The following is an 18,653-nucleotide window of genomic DNA, read 5'->3' as shown; positions in this document are numbered from 1 at the left end:
GAGTGATACACAATCAACCAAGTGTTCTTACATATGCAGGCCTTGGAAAAAACTAGCATATATTTTCCACAATTACAAAGGTTACAAATGCAATGTAATTTGAACTACTGGAGGAATCAATTAAATCTTACATATGTGAGGAAGTTTCAAGTATACATCAGTGTACAGCTGATACAATGTCAATCCTGCCAATTGGGGATGAGATCATTATCCCATGTAAATCAGCATTAAGTATTGTGATAAAAGTCTTTACTGTGTAACAAGAGAATTTCACAATACACAGCTTTAATACTTGGCTGCATATTTTTACAGGCATAATAGTGGAGGGCTTTTTCCAATTGACAATTGATGTCATGAATACATTCATTTCTAAACAACATGGAAACTCTCTTTTAATGGTTTGTGACATATTGGTAGCATTAAAAGTTCTCATTTGTAAGCAAGTGAAATGGCAGTGGATAGAGCTCAGCTGTGTTATGTAGAGTGTAGAGACTATTTCTGACACTTATTGATGAAGAGGGTGGAAATCTTTGCTAGCTCATTTCAGGACAGCTGTAAAAATTCACAATGTCACATTAAGATCATCCCTAAGAACATGTCTGCCAAATATCAAAGCTATCAGATGAGTAACTTTTGAAACACAAATATTTTGACCAAAAATGGCAAAAATTGACCAAAAAATACGAAAATTGAAGATTTCATCAAATTTCAATATATCACACTAAGACAATCCCTAGGAACCTGTATACCTGATATCAAAGGCATCAGACAAGTAGTTTTTGAGAAACACATTTTTTGACCAAAAATGGCAAAAATAGCACCAAAAAACAAAATTGCAGATTTCGTCATATATTCAATATATCATATTAAGTTTAGGCCAAAGTAAGTAAATTCTTTGTTTTGCGTCCACTCAAAATCCTAAAGGTACGCGGGTAAGCGGCTAAAAAACACACACAGAAAATTTAACACAAATTTGTTTGCCTTTATTGGACAATTTTTCTCAAACCACATGAATACTCCTGTCATAGTGTGACACACTGTGTGATCACTGTATGCATTTTCATAACAAATGGATCAAAATAAACAGCCATTCTTTGACGTTTGCTTTTCTCTTATTAGTTTTAGATTTTTTTCTTGTGCACTCAAAGTGTCCACATGTCAATACCATTGCACAGCAACTTGACAGCCTCATCAAATTACTTAAATCTGGACAGTTTGAGGAATGGGTACACTATAACAGTATACAGTACATCTTTTGTCCTCAAGTTCTTGTACGTTTTTTTCAAGTTTCCTGTAATGTCTGTGCTCTGATGTAATGTCATAGTTTTGCTGAAAGGTGTCTGTTTTGAAAGAAAACACCAAACAGATATGGTAACTTGTAGCCTCTGCATTCAATTTTAGAAAGATGGGGCATCAGAGAGAAGAAGAAATTGGTGATATAATTGACAAAAGTATTCACTGTAGGTTCCTCGGGACCATCCGTAAAACCAGCACCTTTCCTTTCCATCAAATAAAAGAAAACATTTCGCAATTGTCAGTCTCCACACACAGACTCATCAGACCCAAATTTAGGTGGAAGCTTCACATCTATATTCCTTGCACTTTCAAAGTACCACACCTAAGATAGATTGAAAAGATGAAGTATCATGGCATAAATGGAAATATTCTACAGTGGGTCAAAGCATGATCGACAAATACAGAACAGCGAGTAGTCATAAATGGAGCATCATCTGAATGGAGAATACGTCACAAGTGGTGTCCCAAAGGGTTCAGTTCTTGGACCAGTACTCTTTCTAATCTACATCAATCATACTGGCTGTGAAATTAGTTCTGAACTCAAAATTTACTGACAATACAAAGACATATCATCCCTTGCGAAATTGTAGTGATCCTTATATTCTACAAGCTGATTTGGACAAGCTACAAAAAATGAGTGAACACTGGCGGACGCATATTGGCTACAACAACCCCTTCAATAAATACTCAATGAACAATATTTCACTGGGACGTACAACTGAAGAAAATGACTTGGGCGATCTACTTCATTCTACCTTAAAACCTTCAAGCAAATGTGATAAGTTTGCAAAAAAGCAAACAGAATGTTGATCTCATCAAACGATCATTGTCGATCAAATCAAAAAAATGTAATTCTTCGTCTTTACAAGCAACTTGAGAGCCCACAGCTTGAACATGCAGTACAAGCTTGGTCACCATGGCTACAAAAGGACATAAAAATCTTAGCACGGCAACTAATACCTAAACTTCAACACTACAATTATCAAAATAGACTTAAAAAGCTTGGTTTAATAACACTTGAACAAAAAAAGAATTCCCGGCGACACGATTCAACTCTAGAATTAGTTTTCAAAGGCCATGACCACTGTAACCTTTCACTTGAGTTAGCAGCCGACTCGAGAACTTGAGGACACTGTCCCAAACTTCGTAAACTAACCGTTCGACTTAACACAACACTGACACAAGAAAGTACTTTTTTCAGCAAGAGTTGTGGACATCTGGAATAAATAACCAGCCGATGTCATTAATGCAGAAAGTGTGACCTCCTTCAAGAGCAGCTACGACCGCCTACTACAAGTTTGAACTTTCACAAAGGGATTCTAATATACTTTCCCATACCCAAACTGAACAAAAAAGTACGTAAAGGCCTTTCGTTTACACGACTGATCACTGCTTTAGTTTTTGTTTCAAGTTAAAATGGACAAATTAACCAAATTTTTGGCAAACCTAAAAGACCAATTACCAGGGATAGGCTCAACACTTTCCGATTTTTCGGTCTTCCATACTCTCTAAGTCGTGGTACCCAAGTCCAATCGCGTTAATCGGCCGACTGAATCTCTCTCTGTTCAAGTCCCGATTGCTCACAGTGACCATGCCTTCAAGTTGCCGTGCAAAGGTTTCCTGTTTTTTAACTTCGATTTTTTCCCTGCTTTCATCCATTTTTTATCGTGACGACAAAGCCACAACAGGCAAAGCACAACAAACAGGGAGAACGTGAGGCCCCGGCGCGCGTGAGGCTGAGAGTATCGACATGGGTAAATGTGTAGAGAGTACTGTTTTACGTCACCGCATGGTCCATTAGTGAAATCTGACTGCCGTAAAGGAGTTTTTCATCGCAAAGTTAAAAGCCACAACTTGTTTTTGCGACAAAATAGCGCCACCAACGGCGAAATTTAGAAAGGAAAGTTTGTGTTTTTTTTCCCGAAAAATCTCCAAAAACCTAGGCGCGCGCGGACGCAAAACAAAGAATTTACTTACTTTGGCCTTATTACAAGCAATAATTTTGATCTCCAAAGCAAGCTTCAGATGTAGTTTTCAGCTTTTGCTCTTGATAATGGAATGGGACTTCATGTACTGTATTCACGAGTTAGTCCAATTTGCAATAATCTGCAACATAAATCTCTGTACCCTGTCCACAAGTTGACATTGCCTGAAATCCATATCGCACAAGCTTGAAGATATATCTCCTTGGAAGCCATCATTGTTTACAGCTGGGGGGGGGGGGGGGTCAGAGGAATATGAAGAGGGTCACTCAAAATATTGAAATCTATAGGGGGGGGGGTTACTCAAAATGTTGAGAGAAAGAAGGCGGTTACTCAATTTTTGGTGCAAAATGTATTGAAACACGTACCTCTCAGATTGCACCACTTCACACATCAATTTCTAAAAAATTTTACTCAGTAAATTACACATTGAAAACACCTCTGAGATTACGCCAAACTGTACCAATGCACACTACAATTTCTCAAATTTTTCCATGCAAGGGAGATGAGCAAGCCCGTCGGACACTTTCCCCATCAGCCTTCCGCATGTTCTTCAATCAGTACTTTCAAAGTCTACCCTATCAGATATCCCAGTGAGGACCCTGTTATGATACCCATCCATATTAAACAATACTGTATGTGGTTGTATACTGGTTATAGTGTGACCTTTGACATCTACCTGTTTTGTTGTGACTTTGAATTTCATTTTGTTGGTTTCACCTTTTTCAACCGTCATGAGATAACCAATGATTATCTAGCAGGGTACACTAGGATTTGAATGGTCTTTACTATTGCTGTATTTATTGTAAATTATATAAAATACATGTATTGAAATTTAAGTTTTCAAAAGTGAGGGGAGGGGGTCAGTCAAAATTTCCATGTAAGAGAGGGGGGTTACTCAAATTCATCATGGTTTGGGGGGGGGTACTTGAAATTTTAGAGTTTCCGACAAAATTCCTCCAACATCCCACCCCCCCACCCCCCCTTAGGCTGTAAATAATGACAGCTTCCAATGAAATTTGGGCTGCAGTGTTGCTGTATCTTTTTGATGAATTTTTCACAAATTTTATAATATCAACTCTAGTTTCTTGTTCTTCTTCTGAAAGCTTACTGGGAAACAAAGTACCTATATATATCATACATGTGCACATTGCAATGTTATTGACCAGTATATGTAAATCTGGGTCCTGATTGACATGTACACCTCTGGAGCAGAAAAAGTGATAATGGAATGTTTATAAACAATCATCACAAGTGACAATTACCTACAGGTTTGTTATTATACTACAGAGATCACCATGATACTGAGGGGAGGCATGAAATAATAATTGTGTTTTCTCAGTGCTCTGAAAGTTGAATTTTTCCTCTCTTTGAGCTGGATATATAACTTATAATATATATCCAGTATATAATGTATATACCTTAAACAGTTCTGTGTACTAGCTGTAATATGATGATGCTTAGTATTGCGGGTTATATCTGTTAAGTTGCCCACTGTTTGTCTGTGGTAGGTGTAGTGGTTTAGGAGTTTTTGATCCCAACATACATGTACATACAATCTGTGTGCTGAGCAGTGTAAGGGTTCACGTCTGTCCACCATACTGACTAATAGGAAATCCTCTACCAAATGGAGATGCAATCCCACTGTCTTCATCTTGAGACAACTGTCCCTGGTAGTTGGTTCCTTTCTTTGCGTGGTAAAATGCTGCCTTGAAGTCGTTTTGTTGGATTTATCTTGCTTCCTATTCTGCATGGATATACACACCTGTTCCCTAACATAGAAATAATAATAAACTCATGGAAGACAATCATGGACCAATCATGGAAGATAATAATTTCTCTTCACAAAAAAGTTAGTTTATTTGTGTGTTACATATCCAAGAATTCTTGTGTACAAAGAACAAATATATTTATTTTTGTCTCCGCTATATGCATGTTTCTCTAACCTAGACATCTCAACCACACTTTTTCCTTCTTGCTCATGTCATATGTAATAGATTGGCTACAACCAATGTCCTGCACAGTTTAAGAATGAGGATTGCTATCACATGCATGTTGTGTATAATTCTGGATGGATTAGTGTTAAGCTGATGCACCTGCATAGTTGCTGCTGGCAATGTCAATTAAAATACAGCAATGTATCACTTATGTTTTTGTGAACCTGTGTTTCTAATTAGTATTCTTGTAATTGTAAAGATGCTATACATGTGTAGCTATATAAAGACAACTAACATAAAACACTTTGTGCAAGTTACAAGATACCACTTCCAGCACATCTTTGCAACAGTCACTTGTGTACATATACTTGGGTGCAAGGACTGAAATGGAAGAAATTTACCTGTTGTTTGATCATTTCCATTCATCTTTCGTTATAATGTCATGGTCCAAGTCCAATTCAAAGCCCTCCACTTTGTCTTTAACGCTCTTTGTCAAGGTCAATGATATTTCTCATCCTTGATATTGCAGCATTCACTGCTGATCCTGAATTGTAAACAGATAGACTCATGATTACTTATAACTCTTTAAAATGACAATGATAACCGGAATGATTAAAATACATTTGATGATGGGATGTATTGCTGGGATGAATTGTAAACACTCTGTATGTCCTTAACCCTAATGATGATAAGCATTACACACATGTAAACGTTATAAATCACGTGTGCATACCAGATGTATTCTCTCATTGGAATATATTTCATCATAACAGTTTTATGGATCCTACGAATGAAGCTACATGTATTGAATGTCTAGTCATGTGCATTTATCATATCATCTGCATTTCACTAGGCAATTCATAGAGTGCCAAGTCTAAAGAAAATTTTAGCAAATTCAGCTAAAAAAGAGAAAATAACTTCACCAAAAATGTGTAAGCCATGATTATCACAACAAAATTACTGATTAAATACTAGTAGAGGTGTAATACATTTGATCTACTCAAGAGGGTATTTTAAAAAGAACTACAACTGTGTATGACAACAGCAGTGTTTCCGCTGCCACTCGCAAGAGCGTGAAATGGGAAATGAAATGTCTGCAGATTGGGAAATATTTTTCAACTATCCTTCGCAAAACTGGTTAGTGCTATTTTTCAGGGGGCTGATCGAGAGTGTAGTTAAAAGGCAGAGATATTTTTCAACATCCCTGGTGGTCATCTTCTTTCCTCGCTTTAGTGTGCAGTCTCAGAAAACTATTATAATCAGTAACAAGTGATATGCCATGCTTTCAGATGGCTGCATGCAATGACCTTGTTATTTTATGATGACAAGTGCTTTGTAAACAATGCTTCTAACATAGTCAGGAAACACTGATTGCAGTGTATTTTCAAAAACTAAGCAGACAGCAGCAGCCAATGACAGCAAGGGTGGTGAACAGAATGAAACCAGTGTTTCAAAAACCGGCACCTTAGAACACTTCTGTGGCAACCTCAGAGGCAGCTATAAATGAGTGCAGCATGGTAAACTGTCAATTGGATGACGTCCTGAGCCTAACTTCATGTAAATGTTATAACCTATGCAAATACAATGACCTAGGCCTATCCACAAAACAATTATTCAGCATCGCAGGTGACCCTGGGCTAGCCCGAATACACATACAGGTACCTGCTATGGAAAATGACCCAGGCCTATCCTGAATACAATAACGGTACATATTTTATTGAAAATGACCCACGCCTATCCTGAATACGATACAGGTACAGACTGTTTGTATTGATGATAGGCCTTGTCATCTCCCATTTTGTATTCTACATAGGCCTGAGTCATCTTACATGTACATACTGTGTGCATGTATGTGTATTGTGGATTGGCTAGGTCATCTTCCATTGCATTTTATATATTATGTGTATTGTGGATATGTCTGTGCCATCTTCCATACCATGTGAATGCATTTGGATTGAGGATAGGCCCGGGTTATCTTCCATACCGTGTACATGTATTTGTGGATATAGGCAGGGGTCACTTTCTGCCATGATGTGTAAAAGTACTGAATATAACACTGTATTGTGGATAGGCATAGGTCATAAATTTGCATGAAGATATAACTAGGATGTTGTCCAGTTGAATGTTTACATGCTGAACAACAAGCAGCACACTGTGACATGCTAATTTTAAGTCGTGTTCGAGTACAAGTAAGCAAAAAAGATAATTGCACAGGCTGTCCGCAGAGTTGCAGGGTAGGAGCAGTTACAAAAAAAAGAAAGTGTGCCAGGAATAGTTCGTTGAATTTCCATGGCTAGTGTTTGAATAAGAGAAGAGTCAGCTTTTTTTTCTGTAAGACATGTGGCCAGACAGGACATTTTAACATATACACCCAGTTTGATTTTGAAACTAAAGCATTCACTGTTTGGACTACCAATAGAAAGAGGCGACTGTTTACACCTAGTGTACAAAATGTAATTACCAGTACACCTTCTTAAAGTGAACAGTTGGTGTAAAATTAGACTCTGTGATTGGAGAACTGAAAGCACTTGATGACTGAGGCAGAAGCTATGGATCTTTCAAAGGAAACATCTTGAAGTTACCCTGTCAATGATGTAATACTTGTGATACATCTTGATACATTTACAAAAGTGCAAGTCACATAAGTGTTTGGCACACAGGAAATAAAATTTGTTGTGAATGTTATTAAGAAAGCAGTTTGTTCCATAAAAAATAGTTATTTATTTACATTGCCACTGATTATCAGTCATTCAGGATGGTCCTACTTAAATTTTTAAATCACAAATGGACCTGGTAATGTATTACCTTGAATGTAAATGATTATTGGACTAGTTTAATGTCATCTTGCCATTGTAGCAACTGATAGGACCCACCTGAGTATACAACTGTCAGTTGGATAAAAATCATAAATGCAATTACATGTAATTTTGATGGCTATAGTTCTGGCTAATCAATTTTGGTCTCATTTAGCCATAATGGCTTAGGGGAAAATTTAGCCAGTGGAAACACTGAACAGTGTAAGTACAAACCTGTGCCACAGCAAGGACCCATTGTCTTAGGAAAGTAAATATATTGATGAAAGACTCCCTCAATTCCACAGGTTTTTGCTCTGCATTGATGTCAACACCACGATCTCTGTTCAGTTTTGGCTGTTTGCATAGCCACACACTGTGTATTTCCTTTGCAATGGAGGATGGTATTGTCACTATGTTGCTTTTCACCTGGTTGTCATTGCCCAGTATGCACTGTCTCAGCAAGGGATCTTGAATCTGATTAGGTGAAAAGAAAACATTAACTTGAAGCATGCAATGTAAATATTATCTCCTGCAAGTTGCTGACATTAGTTTACATCAGTTCATTCTAAAATATGGCTTTTTATATGCAGATAAGACAACTTGATTGTTTATGACTTCTGTAATTTTAATTAAACTATAACTTTGCCCCAAACCCATTGTATTCACTGGTGATTGTGGACCTTTTTAAAGGAAACAGGTACATAATGTAGGTCAAGACGTGTATTCAAGCAAGTAGCAATATATTTATTTATATATTTATTTCAAAGGAAGACCAACAGGAACAAGTCACATTAACAGGCTCCATAAAATATACATAAAAATATAAATGCATAAGGTACAATAAAACAATAAACAACACAACAAACTATATGAAACCATTAAAAATATGTACATATTTAAGCATGACATTCTGACCAGGCATATGAAACTTTGACAAGATAAAGTGATGTCAATGGCAGGGCTGGAAATGCACAATTCATTTAGAGTAGCCATATATCTTTGAAGAGCCAAGTACCTAAATACATTGAGTTTTATACTGCGAGTCTATCTATCTATCTATCTATCTATCTAGAAAATTTATATAGCGCCTAATATCCAAAGTTAAACAATGCTCAGTGGCGCTTAGAGTTACAATGAAAAAGCTCTCTGGAAGATGTAAGTTTTTAAGCGTCTTTTGAAAATGTTGACATTAGGAGAGGTTTTTATGTCCAGGGGCAAGAGTTCCAAAGGACAGGAGCTGCTACAGAGAAGGAGCGGCGACCATAGGTAGTCAGATTCCATCTAGGTGTGTGCAGAAGGCATTTATCAGATGAACGAGAACACGTGATGAGGCACATGGTGTTATTAAATTCCTGAGATATTGTGGAGCTTGTCCATTTAGGGCTTTGTAAGTAATCAGCAAAAGTTTGTATACAATGCGATGATGTACTGGAAGCCAGTGAAGTTGCATAAGTATGGGGTAATGTGGTCGGATTTCCTGGTCTTTGTAACAATTCTAGCTGCTGTGTTTTGGGCACGTTGTAACCGCTGTAATTGTGTATCGGGTAGCCATATAGTAGAGCATTGCAGTAGTCAAGCTTTGAAGATATAACGGCGTGGACGAGGGTGGCACAGGAATCTCTGGACAAGTACTTTCTGATACGACCAATTTTGCAAAGGAGGAAGTGAATAGCACTGCAAGTGGCACCAATATGTTGTTGGAATGTATGGTTGTCATCAAATATTACACCGATGTTCCTCGCAAATGAAGTGGTTTCAATAACACTGGAACAGATGTTGATGTCAGTGAAAGGCACTGGTGAATGGTCAAATTTAGATCGAATTAAAATGACCTCCGTTTTAGAGTTGTTTAACTTCAGCTTGTTTTGTGTCATCCAGCTCATAATATCATTAACAGTTTCTTCAACAGAAGATACGGCAGACGTGGTATTGGATTTCTTGAAAGATAGGTACAGCTGATTGTCATCAGCGAATTGATGGAACTGGAGTTTGTGGCGGTGGATGAGCTGTCCGAGTGGATATGTAGATTAGAAACAGAGAGGTCCAAGAACAGACCCCTGAGGAACTCCGTATCGCAGCATTTGAGGCAGTGATCTTTGTCCATTTAATGTAACTGACTGAGATCTGTCTGTGAGATATGAACGAAGCCATTGAAGAGGAGTAGATTTGATCCCAAGATTTGATAAACGCTGTAAAAGTATGTCGTGATCAATGGTATCAAAAGCTGCAGATAGATCCAATAGAACCAGTAAAACAATTTGTCCAGAGTCAAGAGCAGTGAGAATGTCGTTATGAACAAGGAGGAGTGCTGTTTCTGTACTATGATATTGTCTGTAGGCAGATTGAAGTGGATCGAGTAGATTGTTTTGGTTCAAGAAGTCTTTCAACTGAGCATCAACGACCTTTTCAATTACCTTCGACAGAAAATGTTAATTTGAGATTGGACAGAAGTTTTTGAGAATTTCTAGATCCAGAGTGAGATTCTTTATGAGTAGTTGGACGACTGGAGACTTCAAAGAATGGGGTAAAAAGTCAAACTTCAGTGAAAAATTAACAATTCATGTGATAATCAGGAGTAACTTTTCAAGACACGGCTCGACAAATGATGTTGGAAATGGATCCAAACTGCATGTTTTATTCGGCGAATCCTTGATGAGCACAGAGATTTTCTCCTCTGATATTGGTTGAAAATGATCAAAGGATACTGGAGAAATGACTTCCATATCACCAAAGTCATCAGATGAGCTTCGAGCATCAAGGCTTGAGCGGATGTCTGTGATCTTTGTAGTGAAAAAGTCACTGAAACGGTTACTTAATTCCAATGCAGATGTATGGGACGGAAGCAAATTATTATTTGGTGACGATGAAATTGATGATACAATTTTGAAGAGAGACTTCTGGTCGTGAGCATTCTTTTCAATGAGATCTTTGTAATAGTTTACTTTGGCGTTTCGGATGAGGGCATTGGTATTTTTGCAGGAATCACGGTAAATTTGTCGGTGAATTTCAAGTTTGGAATTACGCCACTGTTTCTCAGCAGAGCGTCTAGTTTTCTTGGCAACTGCAATTTCGGATGTATACCATTTACAATTTGGTCTTACAGTGACGATACGCCTTTTTATGGGTGCATGCTTGTCAAGAAGTTCACAGAGTTTTGAATTATAGGTATGAACGGCATCATTCAGATCACGTGGTGGATCAGAGAATACTGCAATGCTGTCAAGGTCTTTCAACAAATCCTTAGTTGAAAGTTTACTCAGTTGACGATATGTGAATTCTTTTTTGAGACGATGTGGTTTCGGGAGAGATAACTTTGCAACAACCGGATTGTGATCAGAGGAGCAGAAGCCATCTACATAGAGGGATGATACGAGTGAGTCAGAGTTGCATATCAGAGTTGCAATGCGGGTTCTAGTACATGTAGTTTACTGAGGAACATCAAAATTAATATGAAACATGACTGGGGACAATCATACACATTATTCTTATATTTCTAAAAAAATATAAATAATTTCCAATGATAAAGAGGCCAAATGTTCAAAACGCTTGCAGAATTCTTCATAATTATTTCGGCTGTAAGGATGCTATGTTTGAAACAAAGGAACTTCATGAATTTCATTTGCACTTGCTTTATTTTGTCCTGTTGTTTTTTTTTGCCAAGGAGACCACACTAAAGACGCATATTCTAAAATACTTACATGTATTACATAAGTTGTGTACAAAGCAATTGATGTTGAAGAAAGTATCCGCCAAATAAAACAGAGCATGCGAAAAGCTTAACTGATAATGAATGAGACATGTGCAGGAAATTAAAAATAAAAAATAATTAAAATTTAAAACAAATCTTACCTGATGAAGGATTTTATTAAAGATCAGTTATCCATCTTTTGCTTCTTGTTCCTTCTAAGTTTCACATACATGTACCTCTGAGGCTTTACGACCAGGGTACGTGAGGTATACTTACAGCTGTAGGCAAATATCAATGAATACAATTAGAATCTTGCAGATAATCCTATTCCTCACTGTCTGTACAATGGATACTCAACTTTATAATCATGAATATATGGGTCAAATGATTAGTAAAATCATTCACTCATTCATTATGTATTACCATGCTATATACATCTCATTTAATTGGTCGAGCTGAACCATGTGACTGACCACAAATACACAGCAATGGTTTGTTTTTATGTCCGTGAAAATGAATAATAATGCTAACATTGTAACTTTTCAGCAAACATGTAAATTGTCAATTGTACAAAGATCAAAATAGTGACAACATCACTGTTCGCTCCCATATAAGTTATCAAAACAAGTCAACAATTGTATGAAACATGGACATACATACAGACAGACTGACATACACAGACTGGCACAGAGTGATGACATTGACCCCAAGTGTGCCTTGGCCCATGGAGAGTGATAAAGATATAACAACAGCTGAATGTAATGATAAAATAGTTAAGTATAGGCCTATACAGGCACTGAGAGTGAATACGTTACAGCAATTTGATTAGTTTCTTTTCCTTTTCAACTTCTGTGATAATCTTTAAGACAATCAATCTGCAAGGCAGTTTATGTATTGACAAATATGCTATCTTTTACAAGCACACAGCAAACTGTTCTTGATTTTTCATTTACAATATTTGACATAGACTGAAATACATAACATGCAACCAATGTTTACACTTTGCCCATACACCAGATACATGGAGAAATTTCAACATACAATCATCAACTCAAAACCCTACAGGGAAAAGTAAACATTGTTTTCTTCCAGAACAGCTGGTGCATCCACATATGGAACAACTTACAAACTTAACCAATTACACAAGGATGATGACACAAGAGATAAAGTTAAACTGTGGTGAACTTGACTATTCCTTTCAAATCCTTAATTAACTTGACATCTTAAACTAAAATACACTGCATGGTTAATTGTGTGCAAAAATACATCGGGGTGGACCATTTGATAAGGGATGGTGTCTGAAAGATCGATGAGGTACATTATCTTTTTTATCCGATCCATTGTACATTCTGTTTTCCCCACCTTCCCACCTTTTCTTTTTGTCAAACCTTCTCTGGCTGAATTTTTATTGGCATTTGTTTGGAATTTTTTCAAAATCTGCCAGGATTTTTTTACTGCATTTCAACACAAATACAGTTTACCTTATCAAATGCTTACTAAATAACCACATTATATTCTCTTAGTTCCAGTAGGTATAAAATTACCAAAAAAATCTTAAAAATACAAAATGAAAGATATCCCAGTAAAACTGAGAGTTTCACAAAGTTGCCCCAAAAATTCAAATTCCGGATTTCAACTTAATTTCAATATATCTTATTAACAAAAACCCTAAGAACCGGTTTACTAAATATCAAAGCAATCAGACTGGTAAATTTTGAGAAACAAATTTTTTGACCAAAAATGAGAAAAATGGCCCCCAAAATACAAAATTGCAGATTTCATCCTAATTTTAAATATATCTAATTAACGTAAACCCTAGTAACCTGTACACTAGATATCAAAGCTACCAGATCAGAAGTTTTAGGAGAAAAAATTTTTGACCAAAAAAGGCAAAAATTGCCCCCAAAATAAAAAAAAAATTGCCAGTTTCAACATACCTTCAATACATTATATTGAGATTAATCTTAGATACCTGTATACCAAATATCAAAGCTATCAAATCAGTAGTTTTTGGATAAAAAAAAAAATTATCAAAAATTGGGAAAATTGCCCCAACATTGCAAATATGACAATATCAATACAATTTGTACAAGCGTGACTGATTTCATCCTGAGGAACATGAATATCAAGTTTCATAGCAATCAGACGAGTGATTTCAGAGAACAAGATTTTTTTACTAAAAACGGAAAAAATACCCTAAAAATACAAACATGCAAATTTAATCCCAATTTTTGCACACATAATTTAAATTACCTAAAGAAATCTGCATACCAAGTTTCAACCAAATCTGACCAATGCTTACTGAGTTTTAGCCATTTGCAGGATTTTCCTTTTTCCCCTCATTTGCATATTTTTGGCACTGACATGTTCATTTGAACAAATTCACATCTCCACCCCTAGGTGCACCTGTACACCAAATACTAAGACAGCAGGTGCTACGGTTTTGGAGTTTTTGACGTGGACGGACATACATACATACATACATACATACATACATACATACATACATACATACGTACATACATACATACATACAGACGAAATTTTTCCACCATACAAGAATACCTCCCATTTGCATATATACATATGCATATATGGGAGCTAATAATCAATTACAAAAACAAAATGAAGCACTTGTGGGCCAAATTATACTTTTTTAAAAAATCTCCAGATTTGCCAAATTTTTAGGGTGGGCATGACCGTGCATTGCCTATTACATGCCTTAATGTGAGTGCAAATCAGTGAATTGATTTGAAAAGGAATATCTGGGTAGTTAGTGGGTCGGTTAACGATGTACTGACTGGTTTCCATGGTGACCCAGGCCAGTGAAGCACTTCAATGTTTTCTACATCTAAGTAGACGCTTAATGATAGATGTAAAATATACATGCACACACTTTTTTTTTACTTTCGTTAAAATCCGTTTGATGTTGGTCGATAATGGTAAAATTGTTTGAAAATGTCCTGCATATAACTACATTGTAAATGTCATATAGCATTTGTAACCATGAAGAGGCATGTAATAAAAATATTGTTGCCTGAATACATGGGTTTATGTGCCCTCGCAGCAGGAGACAATTTGCCCTCCTGGCGTCAGGCATATTGTCACCTGTTCTCGGGCACATAAACCCATATATTTAGGCAATAATATATATTATATCAAACCAGTATATTGATGGTGTAAATACAGCGATCCGATTGGTCGAGACGCGAAAAGAACCGTGGTATATTGGCGATATACCACCGCTGGCATACGCGCGAGCTCTCAGCTTGAGCAAAAATCCGTTTTTGACGTTCCACACCAGAATTTCAATATACTGTTATGATATAATAGCAATAAATCACACCCAGCGACGGTATACCACTCGATTTTGACCAGTTCACTTCATATATGCACTCGCTATCGCTCGTGCATATATGTCGTGAACTGGTCAAAATCTCGTGGTATACCATTGCTAGGTGTGCTTTATTTTCACATGGGAAATTTTTGTAAATCTTGATGGTTTTCTAGGGTTTGTTGATAATATCATGAAAATACAAGACTCTGCCTCGACCATTAACATTTATCTATACGCTTGGGCAAGACTGAAAGCAAAATAAGCATGCTCGCCAAGCCTTGTTAATTCTTGACTTTCCGCTTGCCCTTGGCCATAAATGAATAATAATGGTCAGGGCATCACCCATTATTTCTAAATATTAATTACATTAATCATTAATTAATATGGTTAACATAAGTGTGATAAGGGCATTTATGTACAAGAAATTAAATTTTGGAATTTCCCCAAATGCACTCCATGTATACAAGGCTGCCAATAGAACAAGGAACAAAACTGACTACATTTTTGCACTCTGTAGACTTGCTCCAAGTCTGTGGGCATATAAATATCAAAAATTAATAAATTGAAGGAATAAACTTCTGCAGACTGCAAGGCTAGGTGGTGGGCTGGTGCTCAGATAGTGGGGTGAATGCTTTTCCCCACAGACTTGACTTGTAAACCGTGCAGGGTTTCAGTAGCGATAAATAATTCATATGACGTCAGGTAATAAATATGCATGACATATAATCTCAATCTTACTCAAGCATAATTTTCCAACTAATTTAAAAATGGGGATAGAGAGGAATGGTGTTATAAACATGTTTTCAGAATTTTTACAACAGTCTGTGAATCTGTCTAAACATGGGGATATTTTTGCCTTCCCCGGGAATCACAGCGGTACAATTATCATAATGAATCATGAGAATCTCCAGTCCTGTGTAGCATCAGTAAATTTCAAAATTACAATAGCAGCTTGTCACCTTCCCTGATGTTTGTAAACACAGCCTCCAGATCCCACCACAGCACTGCAAAAATTGCATACAAGCTCTGCGTATGTGTGAATAGGTTGTCAAACTTTGAGGCGTCACCGTTCTCCTAAGGCTATGATGATCTGCGGGTACGGGTATTGATGTCAAATGACTAGAAAATTCACTTCCTGAATAGAATCATGAAAAATAAATCTTTCATTGTCTAGATATAAATAAAAATATCCTTCACAAAAAATCTTCATTCATGCATGGGCTACCAGACCTTGTCACTGGGCTACCAACTTCAGAAAATGGTAGCCCAATGCAATGGGACTACAAGAGAAAAAGTTATTTCGAGCCCTGGGGTGTGTTACCGGCGTTACACGGCCGTAAAAGGCCGGCAACACATACAGCGCCCTGCCACGCAGAGCTATAGATATAGCCATGCTGTGATTATTAAACCTCTGCGTGCAGAACTTTCGTTTCTCGGCGGTTCAGCTTATTGCTTAGTGGTCTTCTCTGCAGGCGTCTACTGACAATATAGTATACGTTTGTACGTTTCGTGTGACTGTATGTTGTAACAACACATGATGATTGACAAAACACCGAAACCAGTGCGATCTCACTGCAATATCAATACAGCAACTCTGCGTGGCATGCTGTACGTGTTGAGGCTGACCAGCTGCAGTATCAGTACAGCAGCTCGCGCTTTAGGTTTTGCCTGGGTATTTGGGTCGGACGGCAAAACCTCGAGCCACTGTGCAGTTTTACACACACTGCTACAGCATGCAGCAGTGCCACGCACAGCTGCAGTACAGAAGCTCGAGGTTTTGCCTGGGTATCTGGGTTGGACGACAAAACCAGATTTGCTGTCCGACCCAAATACCCAGGCAAAACCTCGAACTTACTGTACTGCAGCTATGCCCCGGGAGCTATGCCAGGCAGAGAGCTATATTAAGCGGCAGCATACTGTTACTTACGTGGAAGAAAGGACTTCGCCAGTCGAGGAAAATACGTGATCATCAGCTGCTACCCTACAATGGTGAGACTTGCAGTACGATGTAACAAAACGCAACTCATACGCGATCGACCGCGGGCCGCATAATGAAGTGACTTCGGCGAGTTCCGCCTGGGCATTCCTCGTAGTACAGTCTTCGGGTCACGGGGGTCACCGAGCGTTTGTGACAGTAGGTCCGCTTTACACAGGCATATCCTTCCATGACAAACAATCAAGTACGCCACTCTTGGCTTTATTTTGACAATACATCAAAGAAACTGAATGTACAATTTTACAGAATGCTTTATAAAATATAAACCAACACTCCTAACACATTAAGTTTTCAAGTATAGTGTTAATTTAGCGTCGCTACACTTCGCTACACTTGTTCTCATTTGCATAGAACTTTACACCTCCGAAATTGCACTAGATGTTTTGTTGTTGTTTTTTTGTTTTTTGTTTTTAAGTGATGATGAGTTATATTCAACTTTACATATATGTATATCATATTTAAATATAGATATATTTTATATACGTTTTTTTTTCTCTTATCGTTTTCTTTTTTACGCATTTCTACTTACTCGTAATGTATCTATTTAGTTATATATTTATTTATGTAGTTGTTCTTCTATTCACTTAGTTACTTTGTTACAATTAGGTTACTTTGCAATCCCACTACTTTCATGTACACTACCCTCGATATACTTCAGTTTTCTTTTTTCTTCTTCGTTTTCTTGCTTTAACATCAAATGGCTTTGGGAACGGACTAGACTAGCATTTGCTATTTTCCGTTTCCATTTACCGTTTATCACAGCACAACTCAGATGTACATTCATTATTGAATTGTAATTTTATTATGATTAAGGGTAATAAAGATTATTATTATTATTAATATTATTATTATTATATCGGATAGTTCTGATGTCATGGACGTCGTTTCATCGTGATCGTCTTCTTGACGAGTAGCAAAAAGATCTTGAGAGATACTGACCTCTTCACTAAAGAGAGTTGATGGACCGGAAAGAGACGAATCAGAAAGCTGAACGGAAATTGGTTGTTGAGAATCAGACGAAGTCGTGTAATCTTAGGCTGGCGAAAATATGGGAGAGGGTGGGAAAGGTGAAGAAGGGGGTTAGTACCCTCTCTTCAACACTGAAGTTGTCTTTATCGGCAGGCAAAATCTCTGATGGGAGCGCCTTTTCGTTAGTAGATTTTTTATCGTTTGCACGAGGGTTTTCTTTGTTGTCGGTTTCCATCTTATTAACATTTTCTGTTGAAGTGTGGCCATTGTTAAGTTTCGGTATTAAATGTGTCACTTTTTTTGAGATAGACTCGCTATTGTCATTGGTCGATAATATTGAAACGTCGTCTTTATCACCTGTGTCACTTTGTGTCGTATTGTTTCGTTTGCCATCAGTATTTTTATCAGTAGTGATGACCGACCTCTCATCGTGCAATTATCGCTTATGTCATCACTTTTGTCATTATTGGCTACTTCATTGTCAATAACAGGTGTACCATAGCGTTGAATATTTTCCATCGTTGCATATTCATTTTCGTCAACCATATCAGTGGCGTTTTCGATATTGTAATCATCTTTCTCGCTCGTTTTTTTCCTGATTATCTGTAGCAATTTCCTTATCAACGACTGTCTTTGACCCCTGACAATTGCTT

The 18,653-nt window shown here is 37.3% G+C and overlaps 1 protein-coding gene and 1 long non-coding RNA gene across 3 annotated transcripts in view; one reads left to right on the top strand and one right to left on the bottom strand.

Annotated features, from left to right (window-relative positions):
- Window positions 1–18,653, top strand: part of LOC139139321 (angiopoietin-1 receptor-like) — a 109,361-nt gene that overhangs the window by 78,139 nt on the left and 12,569 nt on the right. The gene's annotated exons all lie outside the window — the stretch shown is intronic.
- LOC139139319 (uncharacterized) lies at window positions 5,003–17,097 on the bottom strand. 2 transcript variants are annotated; one of them, XR_011553776.1, is made up of 5 exons: window positions 16,963–17,097; window positions 11,860–11,976; window positions 8,245–8,484; window positions 5,617–5,759; window positions 5,003–5,050 (listed from the first exon to the last, which is right to left on the bottom strand). It is a non-coding gene; the product is annotated as an uncharacterized lncRNA (long non-coding RNA). The 2 variants fall into 2 exon arrangements; XR_011553777.1 differs by having other exon boundaries at window positions 5,015–5,043.

Source organism: Ptychodera flava, chromosome 8 (genome assembly GCF_041260155.1).
Source record: "Ptychodera flava strain L36383 chromosome 8, AS_Pfla_20210202, whole genome shotgun sequence".
NCBI classification, from domain to species: domain Eukaryota; kingdom Metazoa; phylum Hemichordata; class Enteropneusta; family Ptychoderidae; genus Ptychodera; species Ptychodera flava.
Note: the sequence above shows the minus strand (reverse complement) of the source record. Positions and strands in the feature narration are given on the sequence as shown.